The sequence below is a fragment of the Ornithorhynchus anatinus genome, chromosome 3 (assembly GCF_004115215.2).
Source record: "Ornithorhynchus anatinus isolate Pmale09 chromosome 3, mOrnAna1.pri.v4, whole genome shotgun sequence".
Taxonomy (NCBI): Eukaryota; Metazoa; Chordata; class Mammalia; order Monotremata; family Ornithorhynchidae; genus Ornithorhynchus; species Ornithorhynchus anatinus.
In genome coordinates, this window is record NC_041730.1 from 14,618,883 (window position 1) to 14,636,594 (window position 17,712).

At 46.9% G+C, this 17,712-nt stretch overlaps 1 protein-coding gene across 3 annotated transcripts in view; it reads right to left on the minus strand.

The window, feature by feature from the left end:
* IRAG1 (inositol 1,4,5-triphosphate receptor associated 1) overlaps window positions 1-17,712 on the minus strand; it is a 150,742-nt gene that overhangs the window by 112,448 nt on the left and 20,582 nt on the right. For all 3 annotated transcript variants that reach the window (XM_029061526.2, XM_029061523.2, XM_029061524.2), the window contains exon 2: window positions 9,312-9,426. The gene's annotated coding sequence lies outside the window, so the exon portion shown is untranslated. The remainder of the gene's footprint in view (window positions 1-9,311; window positions 9,427-17,712) is intronic.

Genomic DNA, 17,712 nt, shown 5'->3' on the forward strand with positions numbered 1-17,712 from the left:
CCACGTTCAATCTGGGGCATTCTCCCCCACAACAATAATAATCAATCAAACAATCCTACTTATTGAGCACTTATGATGTGCAGAGTTTAGGGAAGTAGCATAACATAGTGGATAGAGCCCGGGCCTGGGAGTCAGAAGGACATGGGTTCTAATCCCGGTTCCACTACCTCTCTGCTGTGTGACCATGGGCAAGTGGCTTCACTTTTCTGGGCCTCCGTTACCTCATCTGTAAAATGGGGGTTGAGGCTGTGAACCCCCCCATGGGACAGGGACTGTGTCCAACCTGATTTGTTAGTATCCGCCTCACCAATGCCATTATCATCATTATTATTATTACTATTATTATTATCACCCACATCAGAAGAAATATTTAGAGAGAGTCCAACCTTGGACATCTGTGGGGAAGAGCCTGGGCCTAGGAGTCAGAGGACCTAAGTACTAATCTCGGCTCCTCCACCTGTCTGCTGTGTGACCTTGGAAGAGTCACTTCACTGGGCCTCAGTTTCCTCATCTGTTCAATGGGGGCTAAATCCTACTCTCTCCTAGTTAGATTGTGATCCCCGTGTGGGATAGGGATTGTGTCTGCCCTGATAATCTCGTATCTTCCCCAGGGTTTAGTACAGTGCTTGGCACACAGAAAATGCTTAACAAATACCATAAAAAAGCAGGGATCAGGTTGAGGAAAGGTATGGGGTGGCTGGCTTACCCCCGTCTTCCAGCCTCTGACAGGTTACAGTCAATCATACTTATTGCACGCTTAATGTGTGCAAAGCACTGTACTAAGCGTTTGGGAAAGTACTACAACAACAACCAGATACATTCCCTACCCACAAGAAGCTTAGAAGAGCCCGGGCGTGGGAGTCAGAGGACGTGGGTTCTAACCCCGGCTCTGCCACTTGTCAGCTGTGTGACCTTGGGCAAGCCACTTGACTTCTCTGAGCCTCAGTTACCTCATCTATAAAATGGGGATGAAGACTGTGAGTCCCACGTGGGACAACTTATCTTGTATCTACCCTAGAGCTTAGAACAGTGTTTTTCACATAGTAAGCACTTAACAAATACCATCATCATTATTATCATCATTATTAGAGATACATCTCCCAGCTCCTGTTCCCGGATTCGTAGTAGACAAGTAACAGAGGCAACATGAAGGTAAGGTTTTAGTTTTGCAAGCAAGGCAGGCCTGCTCTGAGTTTCCACAGCCTTCCCGCCAGGCCACCCCTTCTTGAAAATCATTTTAGGGTGTAATTTCCCGGCCAGACTGCAAGGAACGTGTCTGTTACATTGTTTTACTATACTCTCCCCAGCGCTTAGTACAGTGCTCCGCACACAGCAAGCACTCAATAAATACGATTGACCCACTGACTGCCCGAGGCAGACTGTAAGCTCCTTGTGGACAGGAAACATGTTTACCAAGTCTCTGGCATTGTAGTTTCCCAAGCATTTAGCACAGTGCTCTGCACATAGTAGGCAATCATTAAATACTATGGATTGATTGATTATGTTATTCTCTCCTAGGACACCATGTTGGCCTCCCTTCTCCTAACCTCACTCTGGCCAAGACTGGCTCATTCTCTTCTCACTGATCCCTCTAGACTGTGAGCTCGCTGTGGGCGGATTGCTACTGTTTATTGTTTTACTGTACTTTCCCAAAGGCTTAGAACAGCGCTCTGCACACAGTAAGTGCTTAATAAATACTACTGAATGGAGGAATGGATCATCTCTTCTAGAGATGCTCCCAAATCGGCCTTAGAATCTTTCCAGGGCCTGTTTGCCAGGTCTGTTTCAGTGACAGAAGATACACATCCGCCGTGGGGAACTTGGTCCTTCAAAATATAGTTCCGTAACTCCGGGCTCCTTTCACCTCAGACCTGAGGTAAGGCAAGAGATCAGGGAAGCTGACTAAAAGCCTTCCCCCCACACTTCTCTCCTCTAACGCCAACCTACTCGCTACACCTCAATCTCATCTCTCTCCCCCGACCCCTCACCCATATCCTCCCTCTGGCCTACAACCCCTTCCTTCTTCCTATCCAACGGCCCATCAATCTCCCCACATTCATACCCTTATTAAAATCACACCTCCTCCAAGAGACGTTCCCCTCTAAACCCTCCTTTCCCCCTCCCTTCTGGGTCACCTGTAAGCTCCCTGTGGGCAGGAAATGAGTCTGTTAAATAAATATTAATAATTATGGTATTTGTTTAGCGCTGACTTCGTGCCGAGCACTGTTCTAAGCCCTGGTAGATACAAGGTAATCAGGTTGTCCCCCGTGGGGCTCACAGTCTGAATCCCCATTTTACAGGCGAGGTGACCGAGGCACAGAGACGTTAAGTGACTTGCCCAAGGTCACACTGCAGACAAGTGGCGGAGCCAGGTTGAGAACCCACGTCCTCTGACTCCCAAGCCCGTGCTCTTGCCACTAGGCCATGCTCCTTCTCATAAACTGTTATATATTTGTTGGTGAATTGTACTCCCAAGCGCTTTGTACAGTGCTCTGCACACAGTAAGCGCTCAATAAATACGATTGAATGAATGAATTGTACTCTCACAAGCGCTTAGTACAGTGTTCCGCAAACAGTAAATACTCAATAAATAAGACGACTGGCCAACTCGCTAAGCCCTTGGATCAGTATCCTTTACAGGGCCTGGCACATAGTAAGCGCTTAACAAATACTATATTATTAATATTTACTCCATCCTCAGCCCCACAGCACTGTGTAATGTCCATCCCTCCCACTAGACTACAAACTCTTTGTGAGCAGGGAACGTGTCTACCCATTCTTCTGAATTGTGTTCTCCCAAGCGCTTAGTACAGGGCTCTGCACACAGTAAGTGCTCAATATATACCACTGATTGACTGGTTGAATGACTGAAGTCAAGCACCCAAGAAAACAGCACAAGAAATATCAGTCATGGGGCACACCATTGAAAAGATTTTTAGAACTTGGATTAGTTTGTTTTCTTTTTCCCCATCACATGCAGTACCAGGACAAGAGGTACTCCAAAAACATTTCTTACCCTGCTCCTTCCAGCCTGTTAACTTCAACACCTTTTTTATAGCCATTTAAAGGAAAATTTTCTGGGAGGAAATATGTGAGATTGCTCAATTTTTCGGGCAGTTCAAAGGCTTTGGATACCAGCAAAAAATAAAAGGCTCTGTCCCTCCCCGTTGAGTTTTTTACAGCTACAAATCTTGTCCAGGGCTCTTTGTTCAGTTTCTAGTTAGACTTTCATCCTTCCTTTCCCGACGCTTTCTTAGATTTACTGATCCCCCCCGGAGTGGGCTCTGAGGACAGAGATGAATGGGACTCGCTGTCCGTTCCGCTGGGCAACTAGATGGGATTCGGGCTCTAGCTGAGGCACCAAGTTAAAACACTGGATTGTCACTGAGTCCTGAGTTCAAATTCCTGATTTGGACCTGGAGAATATTCTAGATTCTTACCCAGCTGACTGGAGCTCTGCTCTGGGACCGCTTAGGACCAAAATTCCAGCTCCGCATCTCAGAGCATTAGCAGAGATCGATGGAAGAAAAATGCCTTAAGCCCCATCATACACCTGGGTCTGTACCCCTTATATATTTTTCATGCTCACTCCATCCAAAAGGCATTTACATACATTCACTAATTCATTCATTTGTGTTTATTGAGGCTTACTGTGGGCAGAACACTCTACTAAGCTCTTAGAAAGTACAATTCAGCAACAAATAGAGACAATCCCTGCCTACAACGGGTTCACAATCTAGAAAAAAGTGGTGACAAATATCAAAACAAGTAAATAAGCAGTCTCCTCATGCTCTCCCTTGAGCTGTAATTTATTTTAATGTCCATCTCCCACCTCCGGACTGTAGAAACTTTTGGGGCATGTCTACCCACTCTGTTTTTATCATACTCTCTGAAGTGTTTAATACAGTGCTCTGCACACTGTAAGCGCTCAGTAATTACTATTGATTGACTGGTGGATGGATCATGGCTTAGTGTTATCCTTAAGGTTCAGTTAGCATCGTCATTCAGCGTTGAAGGAGAAGGGAGTAAACAAGTCCCCAATAAGTGTGAGAGACTCGTGAAGACTCTAATAGTTCCATGGAGATGCTAGAACAATTTGGTGATTCTCCAGCTAGAGTTCAATCAATCAATCGTTTTGATTGAGCATTCATTCATTCATGTAATCATATTTATCGAGCGCTTACCGTCTGTGTGCAGAGCACTGTACTAAACACTTGGGAGAGGGTAACATTATGGAGTTGGTTGACACATTTCCTGCCCACAGTCTAGAGTTATCTGGTTCCCTCTTCCTTAATGGGATGCAGAGATGCTGAAAACATTCAGTACAGTGCTCTGCACACAGGAAACGCTCAATAAATATGATTGTTTGATTTATACTAATGGGGCGGGGAGGGAACAGACTTTTCTTCTATAGGAACAGAGGGGCTCCCAATGATGAAAAAATTGAAAGCGAAATGAACCAGAAATTTGCTTTTAAGGAGCTCCTCCTTCCTCTATAACAATTAGCCAGAGTGAGACGAGTGGTGACCTTGAAGGAGGAAGAGAATTCATGGCACTGACAGGGAATGACAGGAAGATCTGTAAGTGATTAATCAATCAATTAATCAATCAATCATATTTTTTTCTGAGTGCTTAATGTGGGCAGATTACTGTACTAAGCACTTGGGAAAGTACATTATAACAGATGGCAGACACCTTCCCTGCCCACTACGCGCTTACAGGCTAGAGGGGTAGACAGATATTAATAGAAATAAATTGCACTACAGATATGGACATAAGTGATATGGGGCTGAGAGAGAGGTGAATAATTGTGCAAATTCTAGTACAAGGGTGATGCAGAAGGAAGGGGGAGAAAAAGAAATGAGGGCTTAGTTGGGGAAGGCCTCTACACTTCACGGAGTTAACTTGCTGGTTAATTGTGCCACGCCATTTGCTGAGTAAATGTGAGAGAGTAAGAGAGCAATTCGGTGGTTGCCGAAAAGATCTTTCAAAGATCAGATGATCGACTCTGGTTGAACTGCACTGTTAGCAGTTCATTGCTGAAGGAGAGAGAAATCTTGATCCAATCAATATCTGCCTCAATGTACTGAATACGCTGGATGCAGATTGCTCGTTCAATAGGCAATTCTACTTGGACCTCTCTGCCTACCACTTGGGTTTCAAGTTCAAACGATCCCTCCCCACCCCTAAATTATATTTCCATTTCTCTTTTCTCCACAAGGGAAATGACATCTTCACACCGTACTGCTGAATCGATTTCCCCAAACTGTTCAGACCTCGCTTCTCAGAAAACCCTCCTCTCCCCGCTCCCTGAAGGAAAGTGACCTTAACTTGAAGAGCTTCTTCTGTCCCTCTGTCCGCTGTGCTACGAAGGGCCTTGATCTGGATGTGGAAAAATCAACTGAGATCAATGGGGAGCGTCGATCTAGGGTTTCACTGTCTCCCGGCCCATAAACCGAGACGCTGTCAGGAGAGCGACCAGGATGCCCTTAGTAAAATGCTCGGCAAATACACTGTAAATCGTACACCGTAATTGTATTCTGTAAATACTATTGAAGAATGAGTGAATGATAGGGATTGAGGTCGAAGGTCAGCTTTCTGTATCGCAGGGGATTAGAACCCATGACCTCTAACTCCCAAGCCCATTCTCTTTCCACTAAGCCATGCTGCTTCGGGTACATGGTAAGCGCTTAACGAATAGCACAAAAAAAATAGACCACTTAGCTCTGGTACATAAAGGGGAAGGTACGTGTGGATATTTGAAGAAGAGAACGATGTTCATTCGATTCAGAATCTTCCTCTTGCTGAATCTAAGGACCCAGCCAGGCTTACAGGGATCAAACGAAGGGCCCACAAGGTCTAAGAGAACCCAACAGTAACATAGAGAAGCAGGGTGGCCTAGTGGAAAGAGCACGGGCCTGCAAGTCAGAAGACCCGGGTTCTAATCCCTGCTCCGTCAATTATGTGTCAAGAGCTGCTGCTGATGATGGTATTTGTTAAGCGCCTATTATGTGCCAGGCACTGTTCTAAGTGCTGGGGTAGATACAAATTAATCAGGTTGTCCCACACGGGGCTCACAGTCTTATTCCCCATTTTGCAGATGACGTAACTGAGGCACAGAGGAGTGAAGTGACTTGCCCAAGGTCACACAGTTGACAAGTGGCAGAGTTGGGATTAGAACCCACAGCCTCTGACTCCCAAGCCCGGGCTCTTTCCACCGAGCCACACTTGCTGATCTAACCACTGGGTAGATGAAGATTTATAAAGATGGACACGGTCCCTGTCCCCCATGGGGCTCACAGTCTAAACTGGAGGGAGTAGGATTTAATCCCCATTTTACAGTTGAGAAGTGAAGTGCCTTGCTCAAGGTCACACAGCAGGCACATGGCAGAGGCGGCACTGGAACCCAGATCTTCTGACTCCCAGTCCCGTGCTCTTTCCACTAGGCCACACTGCTCCTCTACTAGGCCACGCTGCTCCTTTTTGATAAATGCAAACACTACAAATGACCTAACAATAGAAATAAAAATATTCTCAGTTGTGCCAGAAAGCTTGCTTTCACTACCCATTTTGGCTAGAATGCCACAGCAGAATTAGGGCAAGTTCTGTCCCGATACAGCATGACGTAATGTTGGCAATAACGGGTTGGGCGTCCACATATGGCATCGGACTTGGGGCGAATACTAAAACCCGAGACGGCCTTATCCCCGGGCACTGCAAAACCACAGCCCCAGTGCTCCAGGTGAACTGGCTGAATGCCCACTCTTAATCGAGTTTATACAATTACTCGAGTCCAAAGAAATGTTCTAGTTATTACTGATGTAAAGTTAAAGTACCAAATAAACAACTATCCGGTTTCTACTTGGGTCCATCATTAAAGCGACTACAGACCGGGGAAATGTATTTACACAACGAAATTATTCTTAAAAATTTCACTACATCTTCTCAATTCGCCTAGGTTTTGGAGTGGAAGTTTAGGTTCGTGGGGTTAGGAGGGAATGCTATGGTGATTTGCTTTTGTTTACAATACTTCTGCTCTTGCAGAGATGGATTTCCTCACGTTTCACATCGGGGAGGATATAGGGCACAAATGGTTATTTATTTCAATCAATTAATAGTATTTATTAAGCACCTTCCCTTTTCAGAGCACTGTGCTAAGCTCTTGGGAGAGTACAGTAGAAAAAGACATGATCCCTCACCACTGGGGATTTATCGATCAATTTACTGAGCATTTACCTGCAAGCAGAGCACTCTACTAAGCACTTTGGAGAGCATGATGGTATTTGTTAAGTGCTTACTATGTGCCAAGCACTGTTCTAAGTGCTGATAGAGATGCTATACCCAATCCCAGCCCTCAAGAAGCTTAACTGTCTGGCGGCTCTAGCGGGAAAGATAGATATAAAAAAATTTATAAAGAAGAGGAAAGAGTGCTCAAGTAATAGAGTATGTAAAACCCACATGCAGATATTTTTGTTCATCTAGATCCTCTAAAATAAAAATTCACAGCAGGAAAAGATGCTCTACCCGTATAAATTAATTACCTATATATGACTGCGGTCTCTGAAGATGATCTCAATACAAATCAAATGGTCTTTTGTATTTATTGAGCCCTTACTATGTGCTGAGCGCTTGGGAAAGTACAATGCAATTGAGTTGGTAGATGTGATCCTGCTCTCAGGGAGTTTACAGTCTACAGGAGGAGACAGAAATTAAATTTTTCCTTCAGTCATTCATTCAATCGTGTGCTGACCACTGTACTAAATGTGGAGGAAGTACAATTCAGCAACAAATAGAGACAATCCCTGCCCACAATGGGCCCGCAGTCTAGGAGCAGGGAGACATCAAAACAAGTAAACAGGCATCAGTAGCATCATTACAAATAAAAAGAATTATATATACACATCATTAATAAAAATAAATAGAATTATAAATATGTACATATATGCATAATACAAATTACAGAAGGAGGAAGCAGTAGAATATAAAGACATGGACATAAGGGCTATGGGGGTGGGTTGAGCTTCAAAATGACCTAGGCATTCCCTTAACTTCTCCATGCCTCAGTTACCTCATCTCTAAAATGGGAATTATTAATGTGAGCCCCACTTGGATTACCTTAGGGAAGCAGCATGGCTCAGTGGAAAGAGCCTGGGCTTTGGAGTCAGAGGTCATGGGTTCGACTCCTGGCTCTGCCACTTGTCAGCTGTGTGACTGTGGGCAAGTTATTTCACTTCTCTGTGCCTCAGTTACCTCATCTGGAAAATGGGGATTAACTGTGAGCTTCACATGGGACAACCTGATTCCCCTGTATCTCCCCCAGCGCTTAGAACAGTGCTCTGCACATAGTACGTGCTTAACAAATACCAACATTATTATTACCTCATATCTACCCCAGTGTATAGAACAGTGCTTGGTGCATAGTAAGTGCTTAATAAGTACCATAATAATTAAAAATAATTTTTGAAAGTGCTTAGGGAGTACAGACCCAAATGCATAGGTGATGCCAAAAGGAGCAAAAATAGGGTAGAGAGCTGACAGGTTAGTCAAGGAAGCCTTTCTGGAGGAGATGGGAACATGTCTACCAACTCTGTTCTCCCAAGTGCAAAGAACAGTGTTCTGCACACAGTAAGCGCGGCCTAGTGAGAAACAGCGTGGCCTGGTGGATAGAGCGTGGGCCTGAGAGTCAGAAGGACCTGCGTTCTAATCCCGGCTCCATCACTCGTCCGCTGTGTGACCTTGGACGAGCCACTCGACTTCTTTGGGCCTCGGTTACCTCGTCTGTAAAATGGGCATTAGGACGGTGAGGTCCATGTGGGATATGGACTACGTCCAACCTGATTAGCTTGTAACCACCCCAGGGTTTAGAACAGAGCCTGGCACTTAGGAAGCGCTTAACGAATCCCATAAAAAAAATACGATTGAATGAGATGTGATTTTAGCAGGGATTTGAAGTCGGAGAGAGTGGCATTGTGGGTTTTAAGTCAGAAACTTTGAAATTACTTAACTTCGTTAATGTCCAGGCAATTCCCACCTCTGCCTCCTGAATTTGAAACTCGACACTAGTTTGGGTTAGAACACCTTCACCCATCAGAGGTCCCAGATCCCAAAACCAAACAGCACAAGCCGTGTCTTCCTCACCCCCAACTCCCTCCTCGGGCTCTGCCAAGCTGGGCCCACGGTGTGGCCCGTCCCGCCCCCCGGACTGTCAGAAGCGGCCACGCCTAAGGAAGAAACACAGCCCCAGCCCCCACTCCCGCTGGACAAACACTGACTCCCAAAAAACGGAAAAAAGACAGCACTGTTTCCACTACCTTTCGGCGGATCCCGGAACTTGGAACCATCCCCGGCTGAGACTAGAACAGGGAAAACGATGGGCCGACAGCTGTGGTGTTCACGTGGAATATCCAGGAGACGAGTTTTCTCCTCCTGTTCCCAGAGAGAGAGGAGAGGGAAGACCAAATCGTCGCTTTCACACGTAAAACCTGAACTTAAATCCATTTGGTATTTGGAGTTGGATGGTAATAATAATAACAGTACCGGTATTTGTTAAGCACTTACTCTGTGCTGCACATCGTACTAAGTGGATACAAGCAAATGGAGTTGGACCAGTCCCTGTCCCACGAGGGACTCACAGATGAGGTAAGCGAGACCCAGAGGAGTGAAATGACTTGCCCAAGGTCACACAGCGGACAAGTGACGGAGCCGGGATTAGAGCCCATGACCGTCTGACTCCCAGGCCCATTCTCTATCCCCTGAACCATGCTGCTTTTCCAGATGGTGGCTGACAGCCTCAAGGCTACGTTCAACAGCCGAGCGGATTCCACCTTCCCGTCTAGCGGGAGAGGAAAATGACGCCAACCCGTCAGTCGATCGTCGGGATTGATCGTTTGATCGAGCCACCCAGCGACGGGCCCTGCAGGAGGACACAAGGAAGGAGGAGTCGTGCTCGTGGCGAGCTGACGATCTTCAGGGCCAGACGCTAAACCAGCAGAGCCCCACCGTGGAAATGACCACTCCAGGACTGCCTTGCACGACTCTCCCTGGACTAGCTTCAGCTCTCTCTGGCCCAAACTGGAGAGACACGGAAAACTCGGTTTCTGACCCAAGGTGTTTAAACGTTTTTCTTCGGCTTCCCGGCAGGAAAGCAACGGGGTCTAGTGGTTAGAGCAGGTCTGGGAGTCAGAAGATCATGGGTTCTAATCCCGGCTCCGCCATTTGTCTACTGCGTGACCTCGGGCAAGTCATTCATTCATTCAATAGTATTTAATGAGCGCTTGCTATGTGCAGATCACTGTACTAAGCGCTTGGAATGTACAATTCGGCAACAGATAACGGTAACAGAAGTCACTTCACTTCTCTGTGCCTCAGTTCCCTCATCTGCAGAATGGGGATTCAATACCTGTTCTCCTTCCTGCTTAGGTTGCGAGCCCCCTGTGGAACCTGATTATCTACTATCTTACCCAGTGCTTAGTACAGCACTTGGTATATAGTAAGCTCTTCACTTGGTATATAGTAAGCTCTTAACATAACACAATTAATATCATTATTATCATGATGATGCAGGGTGGCTCAGTGGAAAGAGCCGGGGCTTGGGAGTCAGAGGTCATGGGTTTGAATCTCAGCTCTGCTCCTTGTGAGTTGTGTGACTGTGGGCAAGTCACTTAACTTCTCTGGGCCTCAGTTACCTCACCTGTAAAATGGGGATGAAGACTGTGAGCCTCCCATGGGACAACCTGATTATCCTGAATCTACCCCAGCACTTGGAACAGTGCTCTGCACATAGTAAGCGCTTAACAAATACCAACATTATTATTATGATGATGATGATGGAAGTAGCATGGTGTAGTGGATAGAGCACGGGCCTGGGAGTCAGAAGGTCACGGGTTCTAATCCCAGCTCTGCCACTCGTCTTCTGGGTGACCTTGGGCAAGTCCCTTCACTTCTCTGGGCCTCAGTTACCTCATCTGTAAAACGGGGATCGAGACTGCGAACCCCATGCGGGACAGGGACTGTGTCCAACCTGATTTGCTTGTATCCACCCCAGCACTTAGTAGAGTGCCTGGCATATAGTAAGCACTTAACCAATACCATCATTATTATTATTATTATTAGATGAGGCCTCGAGGAGAAAGGCAGCGTGGTCCTTCAAATGACCACAGAGCTGAAGGGCTTGTAGCCCCCACAGCATGGCCCTTGTGGAGGCTCGAGGGGGGCGGAGGGGGCAGGAGGGGAGGGGGTTAGTGTCTGGACAGCAGTCGGACTTGCCTTTCGCTGTTTCTCTTCATTTGGGAAGTACTTATCCTGGCGTGGTCTCTGCAGACAAAACTGAGAGGAGCTTTCCGGAGATAATAATAATAATAATGTTGGTGTTCGTTAAGCGCTTACTATGTGCAGAGCACTCTTCTAAGCCCTGGGATAGATACAGGGAAATCAGGTTGTCCCACATGGGGCTCACAGTCTTCATCCCCATTTTACAGATGAGGGAACTGAGGCACCAAGAAGTTAAGTGACTTGCCCACAGTCCCACAGCTGCCCAGGGGCCGAGCCGGAATTCAAACCCACGACTTCTGACTCCCAAGCCCGAGCGCTTTCCACTGAGCCACGCTGCTTCTCTAAGATGATCTAGGGTAACTAGGTCAAAGAATAAGCAACTTTCCCTGAAATACCTGGATATAAGATGGCACCTGCAAGCCCTCTAAAAGATCAGTCAGTCAATTAATTGTTACACTGTACTCTCCCAAGCGCTTAGAATGGTGCTTTGCACACGATAAGAGCTCAATACAAACAACGGACTAAAAGACACATTCCCTGCCCAAAGTGAGCTCCCAGTCACCAGTTACATGTGACGTCACGTACATTACACTAAGAAGCAGCGTGGCTTAGTGAAAAAAGCCCGGGCTTGGGAGTCACAGGTTGTGGGTTCTAATCCCGCCTCCTCCACTTGTCAGCTGTGTGACTTTGGGCAAGTCACTTACCTTCTCTGTGCCTCAGTTACCTCATCTGTAAAATGGGGTTCAAGACTATGAGCTCCAAGTGGGACACCCTATTAACCTTGTATCTATCCCAGTGTTTAGAACAGTGCTTGGCACATAGTAAGCACTTAGCAATACCAACATTATTATTATTTTTTTTATTGTAAGGATGGCAAATGTGCCATTTTGCAGAAATCTCTCTGAGGTGAAGCAAACCTAGAACATTCCTTCAGGAGGACGCCTGATCCCCCCTCTGCTCCAGAGCCTTTTTACTCCTCTCAAAGGTCTTTTTTATTTCATTAAGCATTTACTATGTGTCAGTCACTGTACTAAGCGCTGGGTGCAGCGTGGCTCAATAGAAGGAGCCCGGCTTGGGAGTCAGAGGTTCAAATCCTGGCTCTGCCACTTGTCAGCTGTGTGACTGTGGGCAAGTCACTTAACTTCTCTGAGCCTCAGTTCCCTCATCTGTAAAATGGGGATTAACTGTGAGCCTCACATGGGACAACCTGATGACCCTGTATCTACCCCAGCGCTTAGAACAGTGCTCTGCACATAGTAAGCACTTAATAAATACCAACATTATTATTATTACAAGCCAATCAGGTTGGACACAGTCCCTGTCCCACATGGGGCTCATGGCCTTAATCCCCAGTTAACAGATGAGGTAACTGAGGCACAGAGAAGTTAAATGACTTGCTCCGGGTGACAGAGCAGACAAGTGGAGGAGCCAGGTGTGAAATCCAGGTCCTTCTTACGCCAACCCCATGCTCTATCCACTAAGCTATGCTGTTTCTCAACCTGGGCTGCCATTTCTGAGCCAAAGAATGTGGCCATGGGAATCGAGGCAGAGGACGGCTGGGCAATTAAAACGAAAAGAAAACAAGCATTTAAAACACCTGGTGCCATATCCATCCCAGATAGGGGGTTGGTCGGCTGAACTTGGCCTCCTTAGACTGTGAATCCCGCGTGGGACAGGGACTGTGTCCAACCTAATTAACGTGTACTTACCCCAGCATTTAGAACAGTGTTTGAGGCACAGTAACCACCTAACAAATGCCATTGAAAAAAAAACCCCAAAACCGAATATCCTCCCTATCAGGATAAATCAAACAAAAGCATTTGGGGCTTGTAAAATTAAAGGGCTCAATGCTCCCCGAGAAGCAGTGTGGCTTAGTGGAAAGAGCCCGGGCTTGGGAGTCAGAGGACATGGGTTCTAATCCCGGCTCTGCCACTTGGCAGCTGTGTGACTGTAGGCAAGTCACTTGACTTCTCCGGGCCTCGGTTACCTCATCAGTAAAAGGGGGATTACGACTGTGAGCCTCAAGTGGGACAACCTGATTCCCCTGAATCTACCCCAGCACTTAGAACAGTGCTCTGCACAAGTAAGCGCTTAACAAATACCAACATTAATCCCGGCTCCGCCACTCGTTAGCTGGGTGACTTTGGGTAAATCACTTAACTTCTCTGTTCCTCAGCTACCTCATCTGTAAAATGGGGATGAAGACTGTGAGCCCCACTTGGGACAACCTGATGACCTCGTATCTTCCCCAGCGCTTAGAATAGTACTTGGCACACAGTAAGCCCTTAACAAATGCCATTATTATCATTATTATTATTATTATTACTGACCACCAAGCCACGTCAGGTCCCAAACAATTAGTTCTGACCCGATGACGGCTGAGCGTCTCTTGTCGTAGCGGGGGTCAAATGGCAGAAATTGGGCGGTGGGAGGGCACACAAGAAATTCCCCACCCACCCTCTCTTTGCCAGTGAGTTTTTCCCCTTGGCGAAACAAAGTCCTAATACAGGTTGTGCAATGGATGTTCTCAGTTCCCCACATACAGCACTAAACATTGTGGGCAAGGAATGTGTCTGTTTACTGTTGTTATTGGACCCTTAGCTCAGTGCTCTGCACAAGGTAAGCGCTCAAGAAATACCAATGACTGACTAAAAATTTTGTCCCCGCTTAACCATTTAGGTAAGCACTGTCTTAATACACTCTCACCTTTCGCATCCTTAGTACCATAAGCTTCATGCACCACAGATGCATTATTTTTATTAGTATCATTGTTATTATTTAAGTGCTTACTATGTGCTGAGCACTGTTCTAAGCGCTGGGATAGATATAAGGTAATCAGGCTGTCCCACAGGGGGTTCACAGCTTTAATCCTCATTTTGCAGTTGAGGTAACTGAGGGACAGAGAAGTTAAGCGGCTTGCCCAAGGTCACTCAGCAGACAAGTGGCGGAGCCGGGATTAGAACCCATGTCCTCTGACTCCCAAGCCCGTGCTCTTTCCCCTCAGCCACGCTGCTTCCTCAAGCATGGCCTAGTGGTTAGAGCATGGGCCTGGAAGTCAAAGGTAGACTGAAGGACCCTCCCAAGCGCTTAGTACAGTGCTCTGCGCACAGTAAGTGCTCAATAAATATGATTGAATGAATGATTGATCTGGGTTCTAATCTTAAATCCACCACTTCTCTCCCGTGTGACCCTGGGGAAGTCACTTCAGTTCTCTGTGCCTCATTTACCTCATCTGTAAAAGGGGGATGAGGACTGTGAGCCCTAGGTGGGTCATGATTAACTTGTATGTACCCCCAGTGCTTAGGACAGTGCCTGACACATAGTAAGCGCTTAACAAATCCTATTTAAAAAAAAAGCTTTCTTTCACAGATGGGGCTGGGCCCTGCTGCAGTGACTTTCCAGAATCGTGTTGCCTTAGCAACGGGGAGAAGGCTGGCAAACATAGCAACTGATTCTTGCAAGCCTTGGGAGATGGCTAAAGTAGCTATTTTATCCTCTAAGCAGATGTTCAAAAGATAAGAAAACTCCATGAGAGGCTACTGCTTAGCCAGCTTGGTGAGGGGGAAAAAAAAACATCTACTTCTAGATGAAATGGAAACATTGAGTTCTCCTTTCACAGTCCCGGGCAGATTTCAGGGCTAGAAATGTGCTTATTTGGGCCAAAATGAAGCTATCCTCTATCTCTCTCTGGGAGCATGACACGGAACACATCTCCCCACCAGGGAACACACGGGTCATTCCCACTCCCCGTTCTCACTGGGTCACCTACCGCCTCAGAGGAGATGGAACAAAGTGCCAAGTTAGCTGGGCATTTTTCTCTGCCCTTTTAAAGTAGAGATGTGGCCCCAGGTAATCCCTGGGCCTGAGCTTCTGGGTCCAGTTCCAGGAAGGTTTGGGGAGGATCAGAAACAGGAAGTTGGCACGTCCCACACTAACAGAGAAAGAAGGATATCCAAGGCCTGAAAACCACAGATGAAACCTTTCCCTACCACCCGGAAACTGAATTTTCCCTCATATATACAAGAACTTCCAGGGTGCAGGTCTCATGCTGCAGCCGGTTCCCCTTGGGGTTCAACAAGCCTAGTTTGGGGGGTTTTTTAAATGGCATTTAAGCGCTTACTATGTACCAGGCACTGTACTAAGCTCTGGGGTAGATACAAGGTTGTCAGGATGGACACAGTCCCTGTCTCACAAGAGGTTCGCAGTCTTAAGTTTCTAAGGTTCAGGTTCGAGCATCAAGTTCTAACTTTATTGCCACCATTTTGTCAGAGCTCAGTCCTTTGATTTCATTTATTTATTCCTAATGGTATTTGTTAAGCAGCTACTAAGCGCCAAACACGGCTCTAAGCGCTGAGGTAGTTACAAATTAATCGGGTTGGAGGCAGTCCCAGTCTCCCAGGAGGCTCACGTGCTAAGTAGGAGGGAGAAGAGGTATTATTAAATCCCCATTTTACAGTTGAGGAAACTGAAGCACAGAGCAGGCATCTGTTGTGTGGCCTAGTGCAAATTACTTCACTTCTCTGTGCCTCAGTTTCCTCTTCTGTAAAATGAGGAGTAAGACAGCGAGCCCCAGGCGGGACAGGGACTGTGTCCAACCTGATCTGCTCGTATCCACCCCAGCGCTTAGTGCAGTAACGGGCCTAACAAATGCTACGGTTATCAATATTATTCATTCGATCGTATTTATTGAGCGCTCAATGTGTGCAGAGCACTGTGCTAAGCGCTTGGGAAAGTACAATACGACAATAAACATTATTACTGTTATAAGCGACCTCGTCTTCGACTAACAAGGACAATAATACATATATTCCCAGGCCCGCACTGGGCCTCTCGTCAACCAAACAGGAGCAGGTGAGTGAAGTAGAGGAGTCACAGAATCACCGTACAAGTCTTGGGGGAGGAAATCCAGAAGGAGAAACTGAGGCAAATCATGCGGCTACTGCAAGGGGTTGGTGTTTGTCATGGACACGTCTGCCCCAGCTGCTACATCAGGATCGTTGATATTTACTGACCACCAACTGTGTGCAGAGCACTGGACTAGATAATAATGTTGGTATTTGTTAAGCACTTACCATATGCAGAGCACTGTTCTAAAGTGCTGGGGGAGATACAGGGTAATCAGGTTGTCCCACGTGAGGCTCACAGTTAATCCCCATTTTACAGATGAGGTAACCGAGGCACAGAGAAGTGAAGCGACTTGCCCACAGTCACACAGCTGACAAGTGGCAGAGCCGGGAGTCAAACTCATGACCTCTGACTCCGAAGCCCAGGCTCTTTCCACTGAGCCACGCTGCTTCCAATGTTGGTATTTGTTAAGCGCTTACTATGTGCAGAGCACTGTTCTAAGCGCTGGGGTAGATACAGAGTAATCAGGTTGTCCCACGTGAGGCTCACAGTTAATCCCCATTTTACAGATGAGGGACCTGAGGCACAGAGAAGTTAAGTGACTTGCCCACAGTCACACAGCTGACAAGTGGCAGAGCCGGAATTCGAACCCAGGTCCTCTGACTCCCAAGCCCGGGCTCTTTCCACTGTGCCACGCTGATGGTGGTGATGTTCGAGAGCATAGAATAAGAGTAGAGGACACCACCTTCGAGGATCCTCCCTGCTCCCACTTTCATCAAGCTTTCGTGGAGAAGCAGCGTGGGGTAGGTGGATAGAGCACGGCTCTGGGAGTCAGAAGGTTGTGGGTTCTAATCCCGGCTCCACCACCTTCATTCTATATATGAAGTGCTAACTGGGTGGGGAGCGCAGTGGAGAGCACTGCAAAGGGAGCAAGTCAGGGTGAAGCAGAAGAGAGTGGGAGATGAGAAAAAGTGGGGCTTCGTCTGGGAAGGCCTCTTGGAGGAGATGGGCCTTCAGTAAGGCTTAAAAGGCGGGGGAGAGTCATTTTGCCTTCTGTGTTACCTTGGGCAAGTCACCTCACTTCTCTGTACCTCAGTTACCTCACCTGTAAAATGGGGATTAATAATAATGTTGGAATTTGTTAAGCGCTTACTATGTGCAGAGCACTGTTCTAAGCGCTGGGGTAGATACAGGGTAATCTGGTTGTCCCACGTGAGGCTCACAGTCTTCACCTCCATTTTACAGATGAGGGAACTGAGGCCCAGAGAAGCGAAGTGACTCACCCACAGTCACCCAGCTGATAAGTGGCTGAGCCGGGAATCGAACCCACGACCTCTGACTCCCAAGCCCGGGCTCTTTCCACTGAGCCAAGCTGCTTCTCCGATTGAGACTGCGAACCCTACGTGGGATAGGGACTATGTGCGACCCCATTTGCTTGTATCCACCTCAACGCTTAGTACAGTGCCTGGCACATATTAAGCGCTTAACAAGTACCAGTTATTCATTGCTATTATTATTATGATTTCCCCCCTATTCCTACCTCTACCTCAGCCGCTGCTAAGCCTAAGTGTCGGACAGGAGGAAAGAAACACCAGG